This window comes from Leopardus geoffroyi, chromosome D4, assembly GCF_018350155.1.
Source record: "Leopardus geoffroyi isolate Oge1 chromosome D4, O.geoffroyi_Oge1_pat1.0, whole genome shotgun sequence".
NCBI classification, from domain to species: domain Eukaryota; kingdom Metazoa; phylum Chordata; class Mammalia; order Carnivora; family Felidae; genus Leopardus; species Leopardus geoffroyi.
Genome location: NC_059342.1, coordinates 22,445,001 through 22,463,589, shown reverse-complemented (window position 1 = coordinate 22,463,589; position 18,589 = coordinate 22,445,001). Strand labels below are relative to the sequence as shown.

Below are 18,589 nucleotides of genomic sequence, written 5' to 3'. Positions count from 1 at the left end.
AGAGATTTCTTCACAAGTTGTTTCAAGGAGTTAGGGGGTCAGTGTGTCTCCAGGAAGCTGAGGTAACAGTGGGGAAACTGGGGCAGCTGCAGAGAGAAGAGAAAATGGGGAGAATATGAGGAGCCAGAGAAAGGACACAGGGCCTGAGGAATGTTCGGTGTGGCACCCTCCTGTATCCTGGGTGCTCTGACCACTATGCCAAAGCATCCTGTTTCTTTGAGTTATGTGTGGCCTGATGAGAAGCATCCGTTCACCGAAACTGGCTTATATCTGTTTGCTTCCATAATGTGCTTGGCCAAGTGAGAGAGCAGAATCTGTATCTTACACTATTCCTTCTTTGGTAAGCCCTTCTTTTTTTTTTTTTTTTTTAAAGAGGCTATCGGCTCTTACCTATCATGTGAGACAGCTCTGGGAGAATTCCTCCCGGCTAATCGAGATGTTCTTCCTCCTTTGTGCTCCCATGGCAACCTGAGCTCACCTCTGGCATTTAAAATGCCATATTGAATCATGTACCAAGGTTTTGGTTACTTCCAGGAATGGCATATTTCCCAAGGGCAGGAAACATTTCTTGTTTATTTCAATGTCTACCAAGTGCATAGAAAGGAATTTGGAACTTAAGTGCTCCATGAGCACTTCATTGCACAGAACTGAAAGGAACCATCTTGTGCAGAGGTCATTTCTCTGGTGATTTCTAAACTACTGAGCCCATTATGCTAAGCAAGACAAGTCAGACAGAGAAAGACAAGTACCTTATGATATCACCTATATGTAGAATCTAAAAAAAGTTAAACCTGTAAAAAGCAGAGTAAAACGGGGCACCTGGGTAGCTCAGTCACTTGAGCACCAACTCTTAATTTCAGCTTAGGTCATGATCCCATGTGCTCTCAGCATGGACATTCTCTGTCTCCTCTCTCTCTGCCTGTTCCTCACTCTCTCTCTCTTTCTAAAATTAAACAAAGCAAAACCAAAAACAAAGAGTAAAACGTGGTTATCCGGGGATGGGGGGATAAGTGGTAGTGTTTAAGGGTACGACTTGTAATGAATAGCATATAAGTCCTAAAGATCTAATGTGCATTATAATGATATAGATAATTACTGTGCTATAATTATGTAATGTGATAAATATCACTGCATTGGCAACCATGCCAGTATATAAACGTACATAAATGTATCAAAGTTACACACTGTACACCTTAAACTCACACAGTGTTGCACATCACATTTATGTAAAAACAAGCAAACAAACAAAAACTGATGCTGTTGAGACCATGGGAAACCTGCCTTTTGAGAGTAGGTAGGCTTTCTCTGAAATCAGTTCTTACTACAAAGAACTAATTATCTTTTCCTCCTCCTCACCTCCCTCATTTTCTGGAAGCTTGTCTTTCTGTCTTTGTGGGGTTATAACAGCACATACCACACCTTGAAGGGGAATGATATGAAGGTAACTTGGGGCGCCTGGGTAGCTCAGTCGGTTGATCTCATGGTTCATGAGTTCGAGCCCCACATCGGGCCCTGTGCTGACAGCTTGGAGCCTGGAGCCTGCTTCAAATTCTGTGTCTCCCTCTCTGTCTATCCCTCCCCCATTCATACTCTGTCTCTCTCTATATATAGCTCTCAAAGATAAACATTAAAAAAAAAAAAGGTAACTCAGTTGGGAACACCTGGGTGGTCAGTCGGTTAAGTGTCTGACTCATGATTTCAGCTTAGGTCATGATTCCAGGGATCATGGAATCGAGCCCTGCATTGATTTGTGGGATTGAGCCCTGCATTGGGCTCTGCACTGGGCATGGAACCTGCGTAAGATTCTCTCTCCCTCTGCCCTTCTCCCCTGCTCGTGCATGCTCTCTCTCTACAATTAAAAAATAAGTAAAGGTAACTCAATCTGGAGCCATCCTTAGTAAGATTGATGCTTACTACTTTTTCTGTCTCCTTTCCGTGCTCTCCTCTTCTTTCCTGTCTTTTTGTAGGACCATTTTCCTCATTATATTCCTTTGTTTTCATTATGGGGCATGATGAGATAAGACTGGTCATTTGTTCTTCCTCTGCTTCTTCAGTAGGGACAGAAGTGCACAGGCATCCTCAGGCTCTGATTCAGCAGAGACTCTCTGGTCCCCATTTCCTCAACTGTGCAAGAAGCAGGGTAATTAAATAGTTCTCAGACCGGCTAATGGGATAGAAGCAAACTCGAGGTGCAATGGTAGGTGTCAAAGCACTTTGCAAAGTGAACTGATGTATAAATACTTTGTGCGTTGTGTGAGTTCAGCTGGTCCCTGCCTATCACTATCTAATTGTGTAATTGACCCCCTACTACTCACCTAGTGTTGTTTCTGACCACAAATCCTTGAAACAATTAAAGTCTGCATGTTAGATTTGTCTTCAAGGATTTCTAAGGCCTGCCACTGTGGCATTAATGGACAGAACCAGAGAAGCGGAAGCAGTGTTTGATGAATGTACTATAATTGCTCTTTGGTATGACATAGTAATAGGAAAATTCATATAATTGACAATGTAAAGGCTCCTACTGTTAGCAGCTGCTTTAAATTTAATGGAGCTGAGATTGTTAATAGTCTTTTCTTCACAGGGGTCTTTCCTTTGGCAGCTATAGCACAGAGCTAGCTTGTCCCGTCCTCTAGACTTTCCCTCCAGGCCCACAACCCAGCTCACTGTGACGGAAGATGATAGGGAATAGGTCCATTTGCACTTTTTTGTCTTGTCTTAATTATCTGGTGGAACCATCGGTGTGTGATACATGGCATTCCCTCCCTGGGGAGGGACTTCTCCTTAGGCAGCATGATAGTGTAGAAGGACAGTTCTGGAACTGAACCAGGGATGTACCATGTACTAGCCACGAGTTTGGGACAAGTTACTTAACCTCTCTGAGCTGTAATCTCTTCTAGAAAATATAAAAACTAAAACCTACGTAATGTAAAGTGACTGGCACGGAGCATGGAATGTGTTTATCAAATGTCAGCCTCTCCATACGTCATACCAGTCTTCCAAAATTAGCTAAGTCCTACACTACCAAGTTTCTCTAAAGTCTTCACTCTCTGGTTTGCCACTTTTCTCACCAAAACGACACAGCAATCTGACTACATTACAAAATTCCTTAGAACTGTTTCCCCTTCCCCTACAAGGGCTACCTTATTTTGCCAAACAACCAATATGGGTCTTAGGTTATAAAAAACAATGCAGAAGATTTAGCATAGGGAGTCTAGCTGTTAGAAACTTGGGGTCATTACCATGGATTAGGTTGATTAGCATAGGATGGATTCATAGGTGCAACTCAAAGCCAGAGTAAAGCATTAAGTAATTCTACTTAGACATCGATGCACGTCTTTTGAATGAAAAACATCAGATTATAAAATTGTGTGTGCACGTGTGTATGTGTCTAGGAGAAAAAGAAGAGGGAGGTGGGAGAAAGAGAGAGACAAGAGAATTCTTCTGGGGCTCAGGCACCTGCAGGAAGAAGCGTGTTTAGTGCAGTTTCTCACTAGGTCTACTCTAATTGTTCCCCTTGACTGCAGATAAAGCTTATTTATTTTTTCCTTTTTCCTTTTTTTTTTTTTTCTTTGTGCCTGTCACCAGCCTTCTCCAGGTAAACAAAAGCCATAGGTGCTGACTCTATTCTCTCTGCAATCATTCAGACCATTTTCCTATGTAGTGATTTTGCAATTAGTATTAACTGGGGACTACATCATTTATCTGGGTAACAGATGGACATTAGAACGTGCCCAATTTAGACCAATAGAATATTTATAGGCCGCTGCAATAATAATTCAGGAAGAACACTACAGTTTCCTAACCTTCTTCTAGAAGAACTCTAGAGTTCTAGAAGAACTTTCCTAAGAAGGAAGTAAGGTGTGTTAATTTTATTAAATTCCTTATTTCTCTTACTGTATGAGCTTCTCCCTTACTAGCTCCTTAATGTGTGTGCTACTGAAACTAACCATCTTTTATAAGTATTATTGATTTTTTTTTCATGTCTTCCAGTCATCTTTATGTTTGAGAAAGAGAGAGAGAGAAAGAGTGCAAGCGGAGGGAGGAGCAGAGAGAGAGAGGGAGACACAGAATCCAAAGCAGACTCCAGGCTCTGAGCTGTCAGCACAGAGCCCACTGCAGGGCTTGAACTCTCACAAACTGCAAGATCATGACCTGAGCCGAAGTAGGATGCTTAACCGACTGAGCCACCCAGGCGCCCCTGCCAGTCATCCTTAATCAAAATATTCTGTCACCTCAAAGTCTTCCACTGGAAGATACTGCTTGACATACAAGCTCTTAATGGTTGGCATTCAACACTCTACCCAGCTCTTGTGCTTTGATGAGCCCTCTGAGATGGTATACTACAACTCTCAGTTTTCCCCTCGAAAATGTAGTTTTTACTCTGTTGATACTTGCTTTTGTTTTTGTTTCTTTTCTTCACTTTTTTTTTAAGTTATTATTATCTGGAAATGCAGTAATAGGTGGCAAAAAAGGTATCACTCAACAAACGAAAGAAGATCAAAACGTTGCCATCCATTAAAGGACAAATGGAAGACGTATAGCCACTTAGGTGTGTGCCAGCAATTATAAAACAGGGAAAATGGATACATTCTCTGAGATATGTCATTTCCCTGAAGCAAAAGTGAGCACTTGGTGATATATACTTATAATTCTGATGGATTAGTCTTTGCCAGTAATCATTTTAGCACATAACTTTGCAAATATCTTGAGGAATCGTGTATGTCTGCCAAATGTTTGTGCTGTTGGTGCAATTTAGGGTGTCCTATATACATCATTAGTCCCACTAATGTTTGGACACTCCTGTTGGGACAAAGGCAATTCTCTGGAGATGGGAGCAGCCATGAGTTCTTATAAGCCAATGTGCACATGTATACTGCATAATAGAAGACATCTGCGTGGGGGACCACAGCATTCTTTACTATCCATTCCTTGTACTTCTCATCAAGTGATACCTATATTAAGTTTATGCCTTTTAAGCACAGCTTCTTCAGGGTTTGGTCATATTTAAAAAAATTTTTTTTTTAATGTTTATCCATTATTGAGAGAGAGAGAGAGACAGAGACAGAGACAGAGAGACAGTGTGAGTGGGGAAGGGGCAGAGAGAGAAGGAGGCAGAATCTGAATCAGGCTGCAGGCTCTGAGCTGTCAGCACAGAGCCTGATGTGGGGCTTGAACTCACTAAACGTAAGATCATGACCTGAGCTGAAGTCGGATGCTCAACCGACTGAGCCACCCAGGCACCCCTGGTCATATTTTGGGTGAAACTTATAACCATAGTGTTTGCTGTTACACCTTCTTAGGTAAAATGTGTTTGTCTGAGATGTGTTGGTAGATCAGACACTCTATCAGCCCTTGTGCAGTTTCTAAAAGATCTAGTATTATCCCAAGGCCTATTTTTTGAATGGACTATAGTTTTTCTGCTACATGTGACATGACATCGACTTTCTTCCAAATCCTAGGAGTTTCTGCTGTGGCCATCCTGTTGGGTCTTCCCAGAGTCCTACACAATGTCTTTCTCTACCACGATCTGTCTAGTATCATGGAGTCTGCTGAGCCATAGAAATAAAATGTCAGCACTTCAGAACCAAAACCTGAAGTACTACAGAGAACTATTTTTTTCTGGACCTTAACAGAAGTTGATAATAGCCTTTAAATCAATATGGTGAATTGGTAGTTTCTGTATTCCTAATGCAGAATATACTGCCTGCAAAACCCAAAGGAACCTATCAAAGGTTGGGTTTCATTCTTTGTGGTAGGAAACATGATGTATTTCCCCACTCTCTGGACTGGATATGCATGTCTAAGGCATCCATACTATTTGCCACTTCTTGCTCATCAGCTTCGATTGACATGATGTAAATTCTCTCCAAAATATCCAGAAAGTTGAAGGTTAGCAAAATATGCCATCTCAAAATATGCCACTTTGGCATAGGCTTATTTTGAGCTGACGGCAGTTGAAAAGAAGTAAATATAAGAGTATCTCTTTGCCCTCCCCTTATTCGCTTAGAGGCAGGATACAAATTTATAAAGGTGTTTCCCTTTCCTTCTCTACCAGGAAGGACAGAAGTTAACCACCAGAGATAACCAGGTCCTTATCGGCCCAGAGAGGAAACCAAAGGAATCTATATAACAAACCTTGCAAATAGCCCTTATCTACCTTTAGTTTCCCCATTTTTTTTGCCTTCCCACAGAATGCTGCCCCTGGAACTCAAAGTCTCTTACCTTTGTCTTGTACATCTCTAAAAATATATTGCTCTTTTGTTAAGATGTTATATAAACCCACATTCTAACCACCCCTTTGAGTTACTCATCTCTGAGTGCTCCCAAGTACATGCGCAGTGCACAAGTTAATAAAGTTCTGTTTTTCTCTTGTTCATCTGTCTTTTGTCAGGCGAATTTAGAGCCCCAGACAGGGAACCTCAGATAGGTAGAAGGAAAATAGTTCCCCTTTCCTACACAATCCAGGTCCCTTCAATCTATTGTATGCCAGAGGTCGTGAAAATTAGCACAACCTTGGGATAGGACCGTGAATGTGTATCCCATGTGTTTTTGTTTACTCTAATTTCTGGGGCGGGTGGGGGTAATTTCAAGGGCTACTACTTTGCTTTCTTACTACAAACATTCCTAATCTATAGGTCAAGGAACCCATGTGAAATTTCTGCTAACTGCTAAATATGTGCACTTGAATTACCCATTTGGGGAGCAAGGACGTGACAACCAAGCAGGTCCGTAGAGACAATAACCCCTCCTGTGGGATAGACCTGGGTCGGAACTCCATTTATTACCTTTACTAACTGAACTCCTTATACCCCTACTGTAATGCAGAGGAAAGCAAGACGGCACATGGATCTCCTGGTATCAGGTTGAACTTGGATGCTGTATTTGACAAACCTTGAAAAATCTGGACATTCCCCTTTCCAAGTGTGCCATTACCCAAGTAAATGGCTATAGGTCCCACTTGAGAAGGATGGAAGAATCACTGTTGTATGTAATTGCTGGTGTAAGCTTCAGCAGCACGTATACAGAATTGGAAAGATACAGAGAAGATTAGCATGACCCCTGCGTGCAGATGACATGCAGATTCATGTCTTTACCTGCTGCAGTGTCAGAGATCCCTTCATCATCTGGACCTGGATGCTCCTTCAGTCAGTGGGTCCTGCATCTGGGAGTTGACTCCAGTGTGGAAACTGGGCAAAAGTTTGTGACTTTCCACTGGGGAGTGTTGCCTTCTACTCATCTATTCCTAATTTTTCTGATAGATATAGATATAGATATAGATATAGATATAGATATAGATATAGATATAGATATTTAGATATAGATTTGACAGTACCCTGGGAAGTTGGCTTATTGATCTTGCCTCTAGGAACACCACGTATTTCAAGGCATCTCTAAGACCATATTAAGTCAGACCCCTCTTGGCTGCCATTCAGACCTTGCTAACCATGCTATTCCAAGATCCTATCATCCCCTTTGCTTCTAGGGAACTCAGTTCTGTAACAGCTACTAATTCAGCCCACAGAAGACAGGCATTACTGAGCATTGCAGTGATGTTCCTCCCTAGTTCATTCCTTATTGCTTTAATAAGTGGAGTGCTCTCCAGGCCCTCTTAAAGGAAATGACCAGCTGGTAGGTTTTCCAGTTGTATATAATAGATCCATTCTAGCATACTTAGCTCTCTAAGCCTTCTGAGCTCTTTCTCACCGTTTTCCAGAGCCTCTCTAATTTAATGCCAGCTGTCATTTTTTCCAAGCCTGTAGAACCATCACTTAGAGTTCTTGCCAGGGAGTTAAATAAATCCTGTTTCACTAGCGAGTTCCCTCATATGGTAAATCTTCCTTCATCTAGCTTTATATGCCACCTTCTTGATCTGGCATCTTCAAGATTCACTTCCAGACATATTTTCCCGGTTCCTGCCAGCACATGTTACCCATGTCCTGTAGCAACTTTGATGTATAATCCCTCCTAGTCCCTGACACATCCAGCACTTCTCCAGGCTGGCTATGCCGAGGTTTGATCATATTTAAGGGCCTGATCACATTTAAAGTCCAGGTGGACTTTAAGAGAGCAGATCCTAAGGAGGTTATTTGTTGTCTTGTTTGGCACCTACCTCATTTGAGGCCTCTGCAGAGTCTTAAACGAGGTGGGTTATCTCTCTTCCAAAAGAAGTAGGCCACTCCTGCTGGCCTGGTGGGCTCACAGAGATTAAGGATACGAAGTTCACTGGTTCATCTACCTACATGTCTTCATCTCAAATCTCAGAGTTCCACTCTTTCCCTCTCTGGGTGCTGTACTGGTATAGGAGATTTGCCTAGGCCTAGAATTCTCTAAAGCTCTGCCAATATTATACTTAACTTCTCTGTCTAATCTTCAGCTGTTTCCACCCTCTGGCTTCAGGTGATGAGAATCTTTTCGAATGCTACCACAGAGGCCTCTGACACTCACACTTTACTTTGAATTATTAAGAGGTCTGAACCTGTCATTTTCTTTCTTCACTAAATCAATGCTACTTAGCAACAGCCACTCAATTTCACAGTCTTTGCAGTTGCTATTTCCCCATATCTCTCCAGCGCCTGGGAAATTGTACCAGGCAGTGCATTCCCTCCATCTGCATCCCATCCCCTTCTCCTCACAGGGAAGTCTTAGTAGTTGCCTGCTACGGCTTCCCAGAGACTATATCAGTCCATCACCTACCACCTGTGATCCAGCTGGCACGTTAGATCCAACTAGAAAGGTCTATCCTTAGCCTCTGCTTCTCAGATATATTTCTGATACAAAGCACCTGAGGTTGAGTTTCTTAAAAGTGGAGCCTGAGATGGGGATTCTTATTCAAGTAACTCACTAGAGGAGTATTCGCAGGAGAAAAGAAGTGAAGAGTGCCTGATAGAGCCAGGCGTAAAAGCTAATCATGAATGTGGTCTCAATCAAAGACTTAGCTGTAGTCTTTGAACCCAGGGGAAGCTTTGGAACACATGTGGCAACAAATAACCTCACCCTAAGATCAAGAACCAGTCTTTCATCCCTTAGTACCAGTCAATTATTGCCTGATGTTTGTTGGGTGGGTACCGTGTAGCTTTCCAAGTGAGGAAGCTCCCATTCGGCCAAGGATAATATACTAGATGAAGGGTCAGCTGTGAGTTGTTATCAGCTAGCACTTGGAGCGCTAAAGGATGGGCACACTGGCAGATGCAAAGGATCTGTGCACTGCCACTATCCGTACAATAGATCAGCAGTACATCTGAGATTCCACAGTTCAAACCAGCTGTCAGATGATGCCAATATGTGGTCCAAGGACCACACTTTGAGTGGCAAGAAAAAGATTATTTTGTTTTCAGGTTTTTCTACCTTTTACCCCCTGCATCACTTTTCCTTTCCTTTCCTTCATGCTTCCTCTTTCCAGTTATGCTGATTCTACATCTGATCTTCACACCAGTTTGTAGGACGGCATTCAGAGGATGTGGACATCTTGTAAGTTTCTTTCATCAGAAAGGGAAGAAACACCTCAATTTATTGGTCTGTTTTTCTACTGATGCATCAGTTGCCTACACCACAGTTGATTTTAAGCAGGTTACTTCCTTCACCTGGATGAATAATAGTTCTTTTTGATTTTTTAAAATTTATTTATGTTTATTTATTTTTTTTTATTTGAGTAGAGTTGACACACAATGTTACCTTAGTTTCAGATGTACAATTTAGGGATATGACAAGTTTTTGCATAATGCTGTGCTCACAATTATAGCTAGAGTTCTTATGGGCGGGTCTTTAAAAAAATTTTTTTTAATGTTTATTTATTTCTGAGAGAGGGAGAGAGACAGAGTACAAGCTGGGGAGGGGTGGAGAGAGAGGGAGACACAATCTGAAGCAGCCTCCAGGCAGGCTCTGAGCTGCTGTGCTCTCAGCACAGAGCCCGACCTGGGGCTCGAACCCATGAACTGTGAGATCATGACCTCAGCCAAAGTCTGATGCTTAACCAACTGAGCTACTCAGGTGCCCCTGGGTGGGTCTTTTTAAATATTACAGTCTTAGGAGCTAATTCGAGAACAAGGCAGGGCTCTCAACTTTTTGTAAGAAGACTAACAATAACAAAGCCACCTTAAAGTAGGAACCACAACCAATCTTTTGATTTAAGCATAGCACTGAAAGAAGCATTTACAAGCCAAATTACTGTGGGATCTCCTTCTTGGATTGGGGGGGGGGCACCAAATGTGGGATGACCAGATAGGGTGGAAGCCAGTGGCATGGGCAGAGAAAGAATTCACCCAAGGCCGAACAAAGGAGATAGAAGTTTATTGAATACTCAGCAAGGGAGCAGCTGGCTGGACAGCAGAGCAGAGGCTGGCTGCTTTGAGGTGGGTGGGGGGCTGTAGTTAAAGGGGGAAGGTGAGGAGGTATGGGAACTACGGAATTTTACTTTCTTGGTACTTGTGTCCAACCCATTGGATATTTTGAGGTAGGTCGCCTAATGTGCCTGTGTGTATTTGGACAGAGAGTTACTGTGGGCCCTTCCACCTTTCTCAGGTTTCCTCTGTTCAAGTTAATTGCCTAAAAGTGGGCTCTACAATTACGTCCAACTTATTTAGAAATGCTGAGATCCCCTAAAGTTAAGGAATGTGTTCAAGTTCACACAGGAAGTGAGTGGCAAAGATTGGATGATATAGGCCTTGGGACCCCTCTTACTGTGCACGACAATTAATTTGAAATTGGATCTCTGGACCTTGAAAACAATGTTTGAAGTCGGGCTGCCAGCCATCATTTTTATACGTATGTTTTATTCTTAGAGCACAGTGGAGTAGAGCACCAACATGTAAACATGAACATAGAAACACTATGTCAAAGACAAGGATTGGGAATGTTAAAAGATGCTCTAGAGTAGACTGAAAGTTCTGACTTGGTTTAGGATGCCGACATTCACTTTAGAGAAAATCTCCCGTCATCATAGCATCATCCTCCTTACTGTGGGAAATTTTTAATAAGACTGTGATATCTGCTTCAGATATGAGAAGATGACTTCTTTTATTGCTCTCTGCTTTTCCTTAAGTGTTGTCATTTTTCATGGCATAGAGGTGACCTCGAAAGAGAATATGTTCAGTACAGAACAGACTATCCTTTCTCTATTCACATTAAAATAAGGACATTATCACCACAATCATTAACAGTATCCTCCACCTCCTTCTTCTGGTCCCCCTCCTCTTCCCCCTCCCTCCCCATCATCAAATTGTTAACTGTCACTGAGGGCTAATTATGTCTCAGGCAAAATGTTATGAGCTTTATAGGTATCATCTCATTTAATCCTCAAAACATTTGTATGAAGCTAATACAATTTTTTTTTTGAGAGAGAGAGAGAGAGAGAGAGACAAAGCATGCAAGCAAGCTGGGGAGGGGCAGAGTGGGGTGGGGAGAGAGAGTCCCAAGCAGGGTCCACACCCAGGGCAGAGATCAATGTGGGGCTCAATTCTACCACCATGAGATCACGACCTGAGCCGAAATCAAGAGTTGGTGGCTTAATCAACTCAGCCACCCAGGCACCCCAACTAATATGCTTACTAGACTCATTTTACAGATGAGAAACTAATTTAGAGAGGATTTTAACATTTTCCCTGATAGGGAAAAATCTGTTACAAGATGGCTGACAGGACTAATAGGGAAATTCCAGTCCCCCACTGAAGACTCCCCTTTGGGGTTCTTCTTCCTACCCCGCTTGCCGCAGGTGCCAAATTACTGCTAATGTGGAAATGTGGAAGTAACAGACAATAAATTGTTCCCTCTATTTAATGCTCAGGACTCAGACCTCTGGAGAGTGATCTCCTCTGAGCCTGCTGGTGTGAAATAAACCTCCTGCCTTCCAAGATCTCCGAGTGCCACTTGGTTCTTTCGCCGGGTGATCCAGACCAGGTTCCGTACCATCCCCACAGTCACACTTCAAGTTTGTAATAGCACCTGGATTTGAACTGAAGTTGGCTCATATTAGAATTTAGTATTGTAAACATAGTGACCTATGTTGGGCAGTTAGATCAGAAGGCAAGTCAGTTTCAAAGGAAGGTAAATGTCATCAATTTAGTTTAGAAATATATTGCATTTATGTTGGTGAATTCAGGGGAACACTTATAGGCCAACAAGAAATCCTAGAGAAGGACAAGATAAGAAGCTCCATGTTGCAGAAGGATGTTGTCTTGTAACCACAAGAGTAAAAGCACAGAAAATGACTACAGTTTGAAAAAATGGAATACTAGATATTTTTTTCTTGGTTTCTCTGACAACAGGGGCCACTCTTCATAATAATTTTACTAAGAAATGTTTATGCAAATAAAGTACATGTTATCAGGCATAAAATAACATGTGTTTTAGACGTTTCCTTAGAAGTCTGAGAAGTGTGGGAGGAATGTCTGCTGTGATAGAGAAGAGGGCAAAATGGGATAGACTTACGTAATGGTACAAGGGATTTTCCTGAGCCCACATACTCTAGAATTTGGTGGGTACAAGAAAATGATTATATCTTTTTCTAATTTGTGTATATCTTTTTCTAATTTGTGTATAGGTTTTATAAGTAAATGAAATGTATTGTGTATTCACACTGCTTTATTTTCTCTGACACCAGTGCTGCATTGGGAAAAAAGGAAAAAAAAAAAAAAACAAACAAACAGGGAAAAGAAAGGGTAGGTGAGTCAATAAACCTTGTAGGACTGGCAGGTATGATGAAGGGGAGTAAAAAGCAATCCCCCTCCCCCCTTGATTTCTAAATTCTTGGTTAGAATAGGACTCCTATTACAAGAAACACATTCAGGAAAGAAAAACAAACATGTTTATTAACATGTATATGTTGTGTATACCTGAAAGATACCCAGGGAAAAATGAGTAGTAACTCTTCCAATTCAAGTTTAATACCATCTTCTGAGAAAGACAAAAGGAAAAGAGTTTGGGGGAGGGCAGCTGGGAAGGTGACCAGGAAAAGCCTGGTAAACAGGGATAAGGTTTGTTATGCAGATGTAAGTTTGAGCCTTTTCCCATTGATAAGATTCTCTTCTGATTTACAGCCATCCTTTTCTTTTTAGTTCAGAGAGGGAGACATCCTTTATAAATGGAGATTCTCTTTATAAATGTAAATTTCCCTTACAAAAGGATAACTTACATTCTGTTTTCAGAGCTTTTTCTGGATCTGCTGTTTCTTAAAATAACCAGCTCAAAATAATTCTTAGGCCAAAGAGGCATATTTTGGGGTAGATTCTGCCAGCCATCATTTACATTATTAATAATAAAATATACACCAAACTACTTAGGTTGATTTCTTAGGTGATGAGTCGATTGGAAACAAAAAACAATTTTTTTTTTAAGTTCATTTATTTTGAGAGAGAGAGAGAGAAAGAGAGAGAGCAGGAGCAAGCAGGGGAGGGGCTGAGAGAGAGGGGAAGAGAGAATCTCTTAACTATGGGGATTATTCTTAAGTTTAATCTTGTCTGGGCAACAGCTTTTCAGAGGACCTAGACGAACTCATACCTTTATGTGGGAAAGGTGGAAAAGTAAGACTATATATCCATATTTGCTTGTATTTATATGAAATACACTAGAAGAATATAGAAAACAAGAAGTTAAGGGAAGCAAAAGAAATGGGGTGGTGGTAATGCGTTGGGTGGAGAGAGGGGAGAGAGCAAGACTTTTGGAATGTGTTATCTATGCAAAAAAAAATTTAAAGGCTCTTGGAAAAAGTAATAAAGTAACATCCAGAACTGTGTTTAACAGCCTCAGCAGAGTGTACACAATTAGAGAGTGGTAAATGCCTTAAAAATCTCAGAGTACTTACCTAGAGAAAGTCCAAAAAAATCAAAAGCTGACCTCTATAAGGTCACTGCAAGTCTCAGGACTTAAAATTTGATATTATGATATTTAAAGTTTTTTTTTTTTTCAATGCTTATTTATTTTGAGAAAGAGTACACAAGAGCAAGGGCAGAGATAGAGGGAGAGAGAGAATCCCAAGTAGGCTCCATGTTGTCAGTGCAGAGCCCGATGCCGGGTTTGATCTCATGGCTGTGAGATCATGACCTGAGCTGAAATCAAGAGTCTGACGCGGAACTGACTGAGCCACCCAGGCACCCCTGATATTATAATATTTAAATATTGTGAGATTATAAAGCAAGAACAAAAATTGTAGAGAGGAACCCACTTCAATAGAAACTTAAGTGCCTGAATGTGATTGAGATTATAAGCCTTTAGAAAATACTATAGATTTTAAGCTGTAGAATTACTATAGACTTTAATACTATAGATTATAAGCCTTCAGAAAATACATAGACGGTATCTATGTAATTCTTCTCAAGCAATCTTTTGTAAAGCCAATATTTTCAGATTATTAATTAAATTATTTGTCCTGTTCCTTCAGCTGATCGGAGTATTCTAGCCTCAATGGCTAAACGCTTGGGTCCGTTACTAGGGGTAGAGATGTGAAAGGGATACACTCTGACTTCAGACAGTGCTTTCTTGGTCTTCCATGGGCAAAATAAGAAACACTTGCAAGTTTCTGTAAAGCAGAGGTATATGTACTTCCCTAGCAGATGAATAAAGAGGCAGTGCCAGAAGAAAGAGGACAGGACAGATTAATTCTTCTTGAAGGCATTGGGGAATGGGTGCTTCATGAAGATGACATTTGAAATAGATGCTTAAATCCAATTGTTATTTGTATGTTTGTTTTTCTGAGTTAAGGAAGGGGGATGGACATTCCAGATGGAGGGAACTTTTGAAATAGATGCGTGGAGATGTGGAAGGTCATGGTGGACGCAGGGGCACTAGAGCAAGCCCACGAGTGTGAGTGAAGGGAATGGCAACAAGTGAGTCTAGAGAGTGAAGGGATGCCGTCCTAAGCATTTTGGACTTTGTATTAGAAAAAAAAAAGGGGGGGTGGTTAGGCATCGATGGTTTTAGAGAGGAGTGTGATGTGTTGGGATTCATGGGCTGTGCAGGAGGGATATAGACTATAATAGGAAAGGACCAGAGTCAGGGAGGTCAGATCCAAGGTTATCAAAATAATCCAAATGAGAGATGACAGAGGGCTGCAGTGATGCAGGGGCCATTTCCAGACCCAATCAGTAATATATGGAGACAACTGGATAGGAAGATAAAGGGGGAAAAGTAGTCAAAGCACACTGATGGATTTCTAGCTCTGTTCACGGGGTCATGATGATATTGTTAGATAAAACAGGAAAAAAGATCAGACACAGATTTGGAGAGAAACAAATGAGTTTGATAAGGTTAACACACTGGTTCCAAATTTTTAGCCTCTGAAGAATTTTTTCCTGGTTCTCAGCTGTCAGTTTATGGACTAGTTGTTTCCCTAAATATTACCATGTCCATAATAATAGGCATTAATGAGAATACCCAGAAAGCAAATGATAAACACACATAGCCCTTGTCCTGTATAATGCCCTGCTCAGACAGATATCCCAGGGTAGGAGATGGAGATGTGTGCTTTAAAGACCAATGTCTGGGTGGCCTAAGATGGGAATCTAATAAATGAAAAAAACCTAACATGATCTAAGATACGGCATCCATTTGCTAGACCTTGCAAGCTGACTTTATTACAGACTGTCAGGGTAGACAGTGACAGATCATTTTGTAGGGCCCAGAGAGAGCCAGATCTATCTGCCTAGAAAAACAAATAAATCCCAGTTCAGAACTGAGGTTAAAAAAGATTTACAAGGCACAGTGATGCATGTACCCCCTTCTGGGTGGGTTGTGGTGGCTAGCCACGGGAGGCTAGCCTCATTGGTTCACATATCCTGCCATCTGGGGACATGGCGAATTCCTGGGCTCATTGTACAGGACATTTTCCCATTTCCCTCTCTATGGTCTAGTTTGGGCAGAAAAATGGACGACAGGCTGGGGAGGATAAAAAATAAACAAGAGAGGGAAAAGAGTCTCTCTCTGAGCAATCTTATAAAACAAAGCATAAATCTTTAACTGCCTGACCTTTCAGCTCACATGATTCTTGGTGCAGAAGGGATAAATCAGGGCTCATCTAGAGGCTCCGGGGAGGATAGCTTCCTGCCTTCCAACAAGAAGCAACCTATTTGTGGAAAGCACATAGATGTGTCATTGTTTTTAATAGAAGCTCAATTGATTTCCTAGAAATTGAAATGTTCCCTTGGTTGGGAAATGAAATTTCTAGTTGGCCGTTCCACCTTTGGCTGCCCCTTGGTGGAAAGTCTTATTGCACATTGCTAGAATTAGCAGAGAGAGGTCAAGTGAAAGGTCTTGGGGTCACACTTCCTCATAACAGGACACCATCTCCTAAATGCAAATAAAACTGGCAGAGGTTGAAGGTTGCACAGACGCAACTCCTACAATATAGTGAAGGAGGTTTTTGTTAACCCCTCTTTTGCTGGTCGCTGTTTTCCCTGCCCTGTGTTGCTCTCTTGCCATCACAGCCCATAAATATTCCATTAGAGCCAAGGATGGTTCCCAGATGCAGCGGTAAAGCAGGTGTTTTCTACGTGAGGGCTTACTTGGCACTTCACTGCAGCCCGACCCTTTGTCCCAGCAGCCAAAGTGATGAGTATTTGAAAAAAATTAAATTCATTTCTTAAATGCATGGAGAAAGGGGTGTTTTTTCTCAGTAAGCTGACAGTGTTATCACGTGACTGAAGTTCCCCCTTCAGAAAAAGGAAAATTTTTTTCTTTTTACTTTATCTGTAGGGTGGTAGTAGTGGTGACCAGAAACGAGGAGATGGTAAATTAATAGTTTGAAGGTAGAATTGGAAATCACAGCTCATTGGTAAAGCCTACTGTTAGAGTTCCTAGAACCAAAGATGAGTTTTGATCATTTTTGACCTCTCTGTCTCTCTTTTTTTAAATTATTAAGGCTGCTGAAATGAGGGGGGGGAAAAGAAAGGGCAGATATGCCAGGAGCCCATACTTCCTGAGGTACTTATTATGAAAAAAAAATCAAGGAAATAATTATTTTATTTCATTGAAAAGATAAGCTTCTGAATCCTTCCCAGATCCCCTTTGCCTGAGTCTTTCCTCTTGGCCCTTTTCAAGTATGGCAGCCACTTCATGAAAAGGAGCTGCTTCTGAAGCCCCAGTGTCACAGGAAATTAACTAGAGCACCTCCTAGAGGCAACAGCCCAACTTCCTAAGGAAAAGACAACGTATTCCTCAGTTTAGGATGGCTATATCTGAGGGTATCTGTCATTTAAAGAACAATGGCCATTATCAATGAAAATTTGCCACCCTTTTCTTTAAATGCCATTTTGTTAGCAGATTATTTCTGCATTTGCTTTTTCTAAGATTGTCCAAGCTGCTAAAATACAGAAAAAGAAGTGGTGATAATTTAGGCTGGAGTAACGGTGTTGATCTCTTTGGCACCAATATCATCAACTTGTCCTGCTTCGTTTACTAATATTTACTATTAGTTTGCACTTGTCCTATTATTTAAGATTTATTTGTGACCTAGTGGGGACCAGTTGGACTGAAAATTAGAATATCATTTTAGGTCTCTAATTTACTTTTTGTTGACACAGGGTAATTTAGCCTCTGTGTATCAGATTCCAAGTATATATCTTAATCTGATGATAATTAGTCTACTTTTAAATTACTGGTTTTAGGGGCACCCGGGTGGCTCAGTCAGTTAGGCATCCAACTCTTGGGTTCTTCAGCTCAGGTCTTGATCTTAATTTCATGAGTTTGAGCCCTGAGTCAGGCTCTGTGCTGGCAGTACGGGGCTTGCTTGTGATTCTCTCTCTCCCTCTCTCTGCCTCTTCCCCACTCTCACTGTCTCTCTGTCTCTCTCAAATAAATAAACTTAAAAAAACAAACAAACAAAATAAAATTACTGATTTTTATCCATACATGTTACAAATGGCATGCATTTAACATGATTTTAAAAAATAATAAAAACCACACTAGCCAAAAAAAAAAAAAAAAAAAAAAAAAATCCAGAAAGGATTTACACAGGAAATGACAACTAGGCTTATAGTTGCTTCTTATTAAAATATTTTCTAAATACTTATTAATATTCAAATAAATGAGTTTGGTCCCAGTTTTCAGAATGAATTTTATGTTGGATATACCTTATTTATTGCCATACTGATAGTAGAAATCCACCAATAAGTGGTTCAACATTCCTAGTAATATATGAGGAAGGTCAGAGGAAGACTGATTTTTTAAAAATGATTGATTTACCTCTTTTCTAGGTTATTTCTTCATTAATAAATCACATTTAAATGGAAGTAAAATAGTCTTGTGATTTTTTCAAGAATAGTTAATAGTCCAAAGGCTGCCCTTGGCTAAGGGCCATGTATTTCAGGTCTCTTTTTTATAGTCATCTATTTATTTCACCCAGCCAATCCCAGCACGGAAGCTACTGCTACTTATATGAAGCTTTTCAATTTAGTCATACATGTGGTGGTAAGCTTGTTTTATTTTATTTTATTTTATTTTATTTTATTTTACGTTTACGTATTTTTGAGACAGAGCATGAATGGGGGAGGGTCAGAGAGAGAGGGAGACACAGAATCTGAAACAGGCTCCAGGCTCTGAGCTGTCAGCACAGAGCCCGACGCGGGGCTCGAACTCACGGACCGCGAGATCGTGACCGGAGCTC

General features: G+C 41.0%; 1 long non-coding RNA gene and 1 pseudogene across 2 annotated transcripts in view; both read left to right on the top strand.

Moving 5' to 3' along the window:
• Nucleotides 1-18,589, top strand: part of LOC123592839 — a 223,201-nt gene that overhangs the window by 111,857 nt on the left and 92,755 nt on the right. The gene's annotated exons all lie outside the window — the stretch shown is intronic.
• On the top strand, nt 6,999-7,092 carry LOC123593893 (annotated as a pseudogene).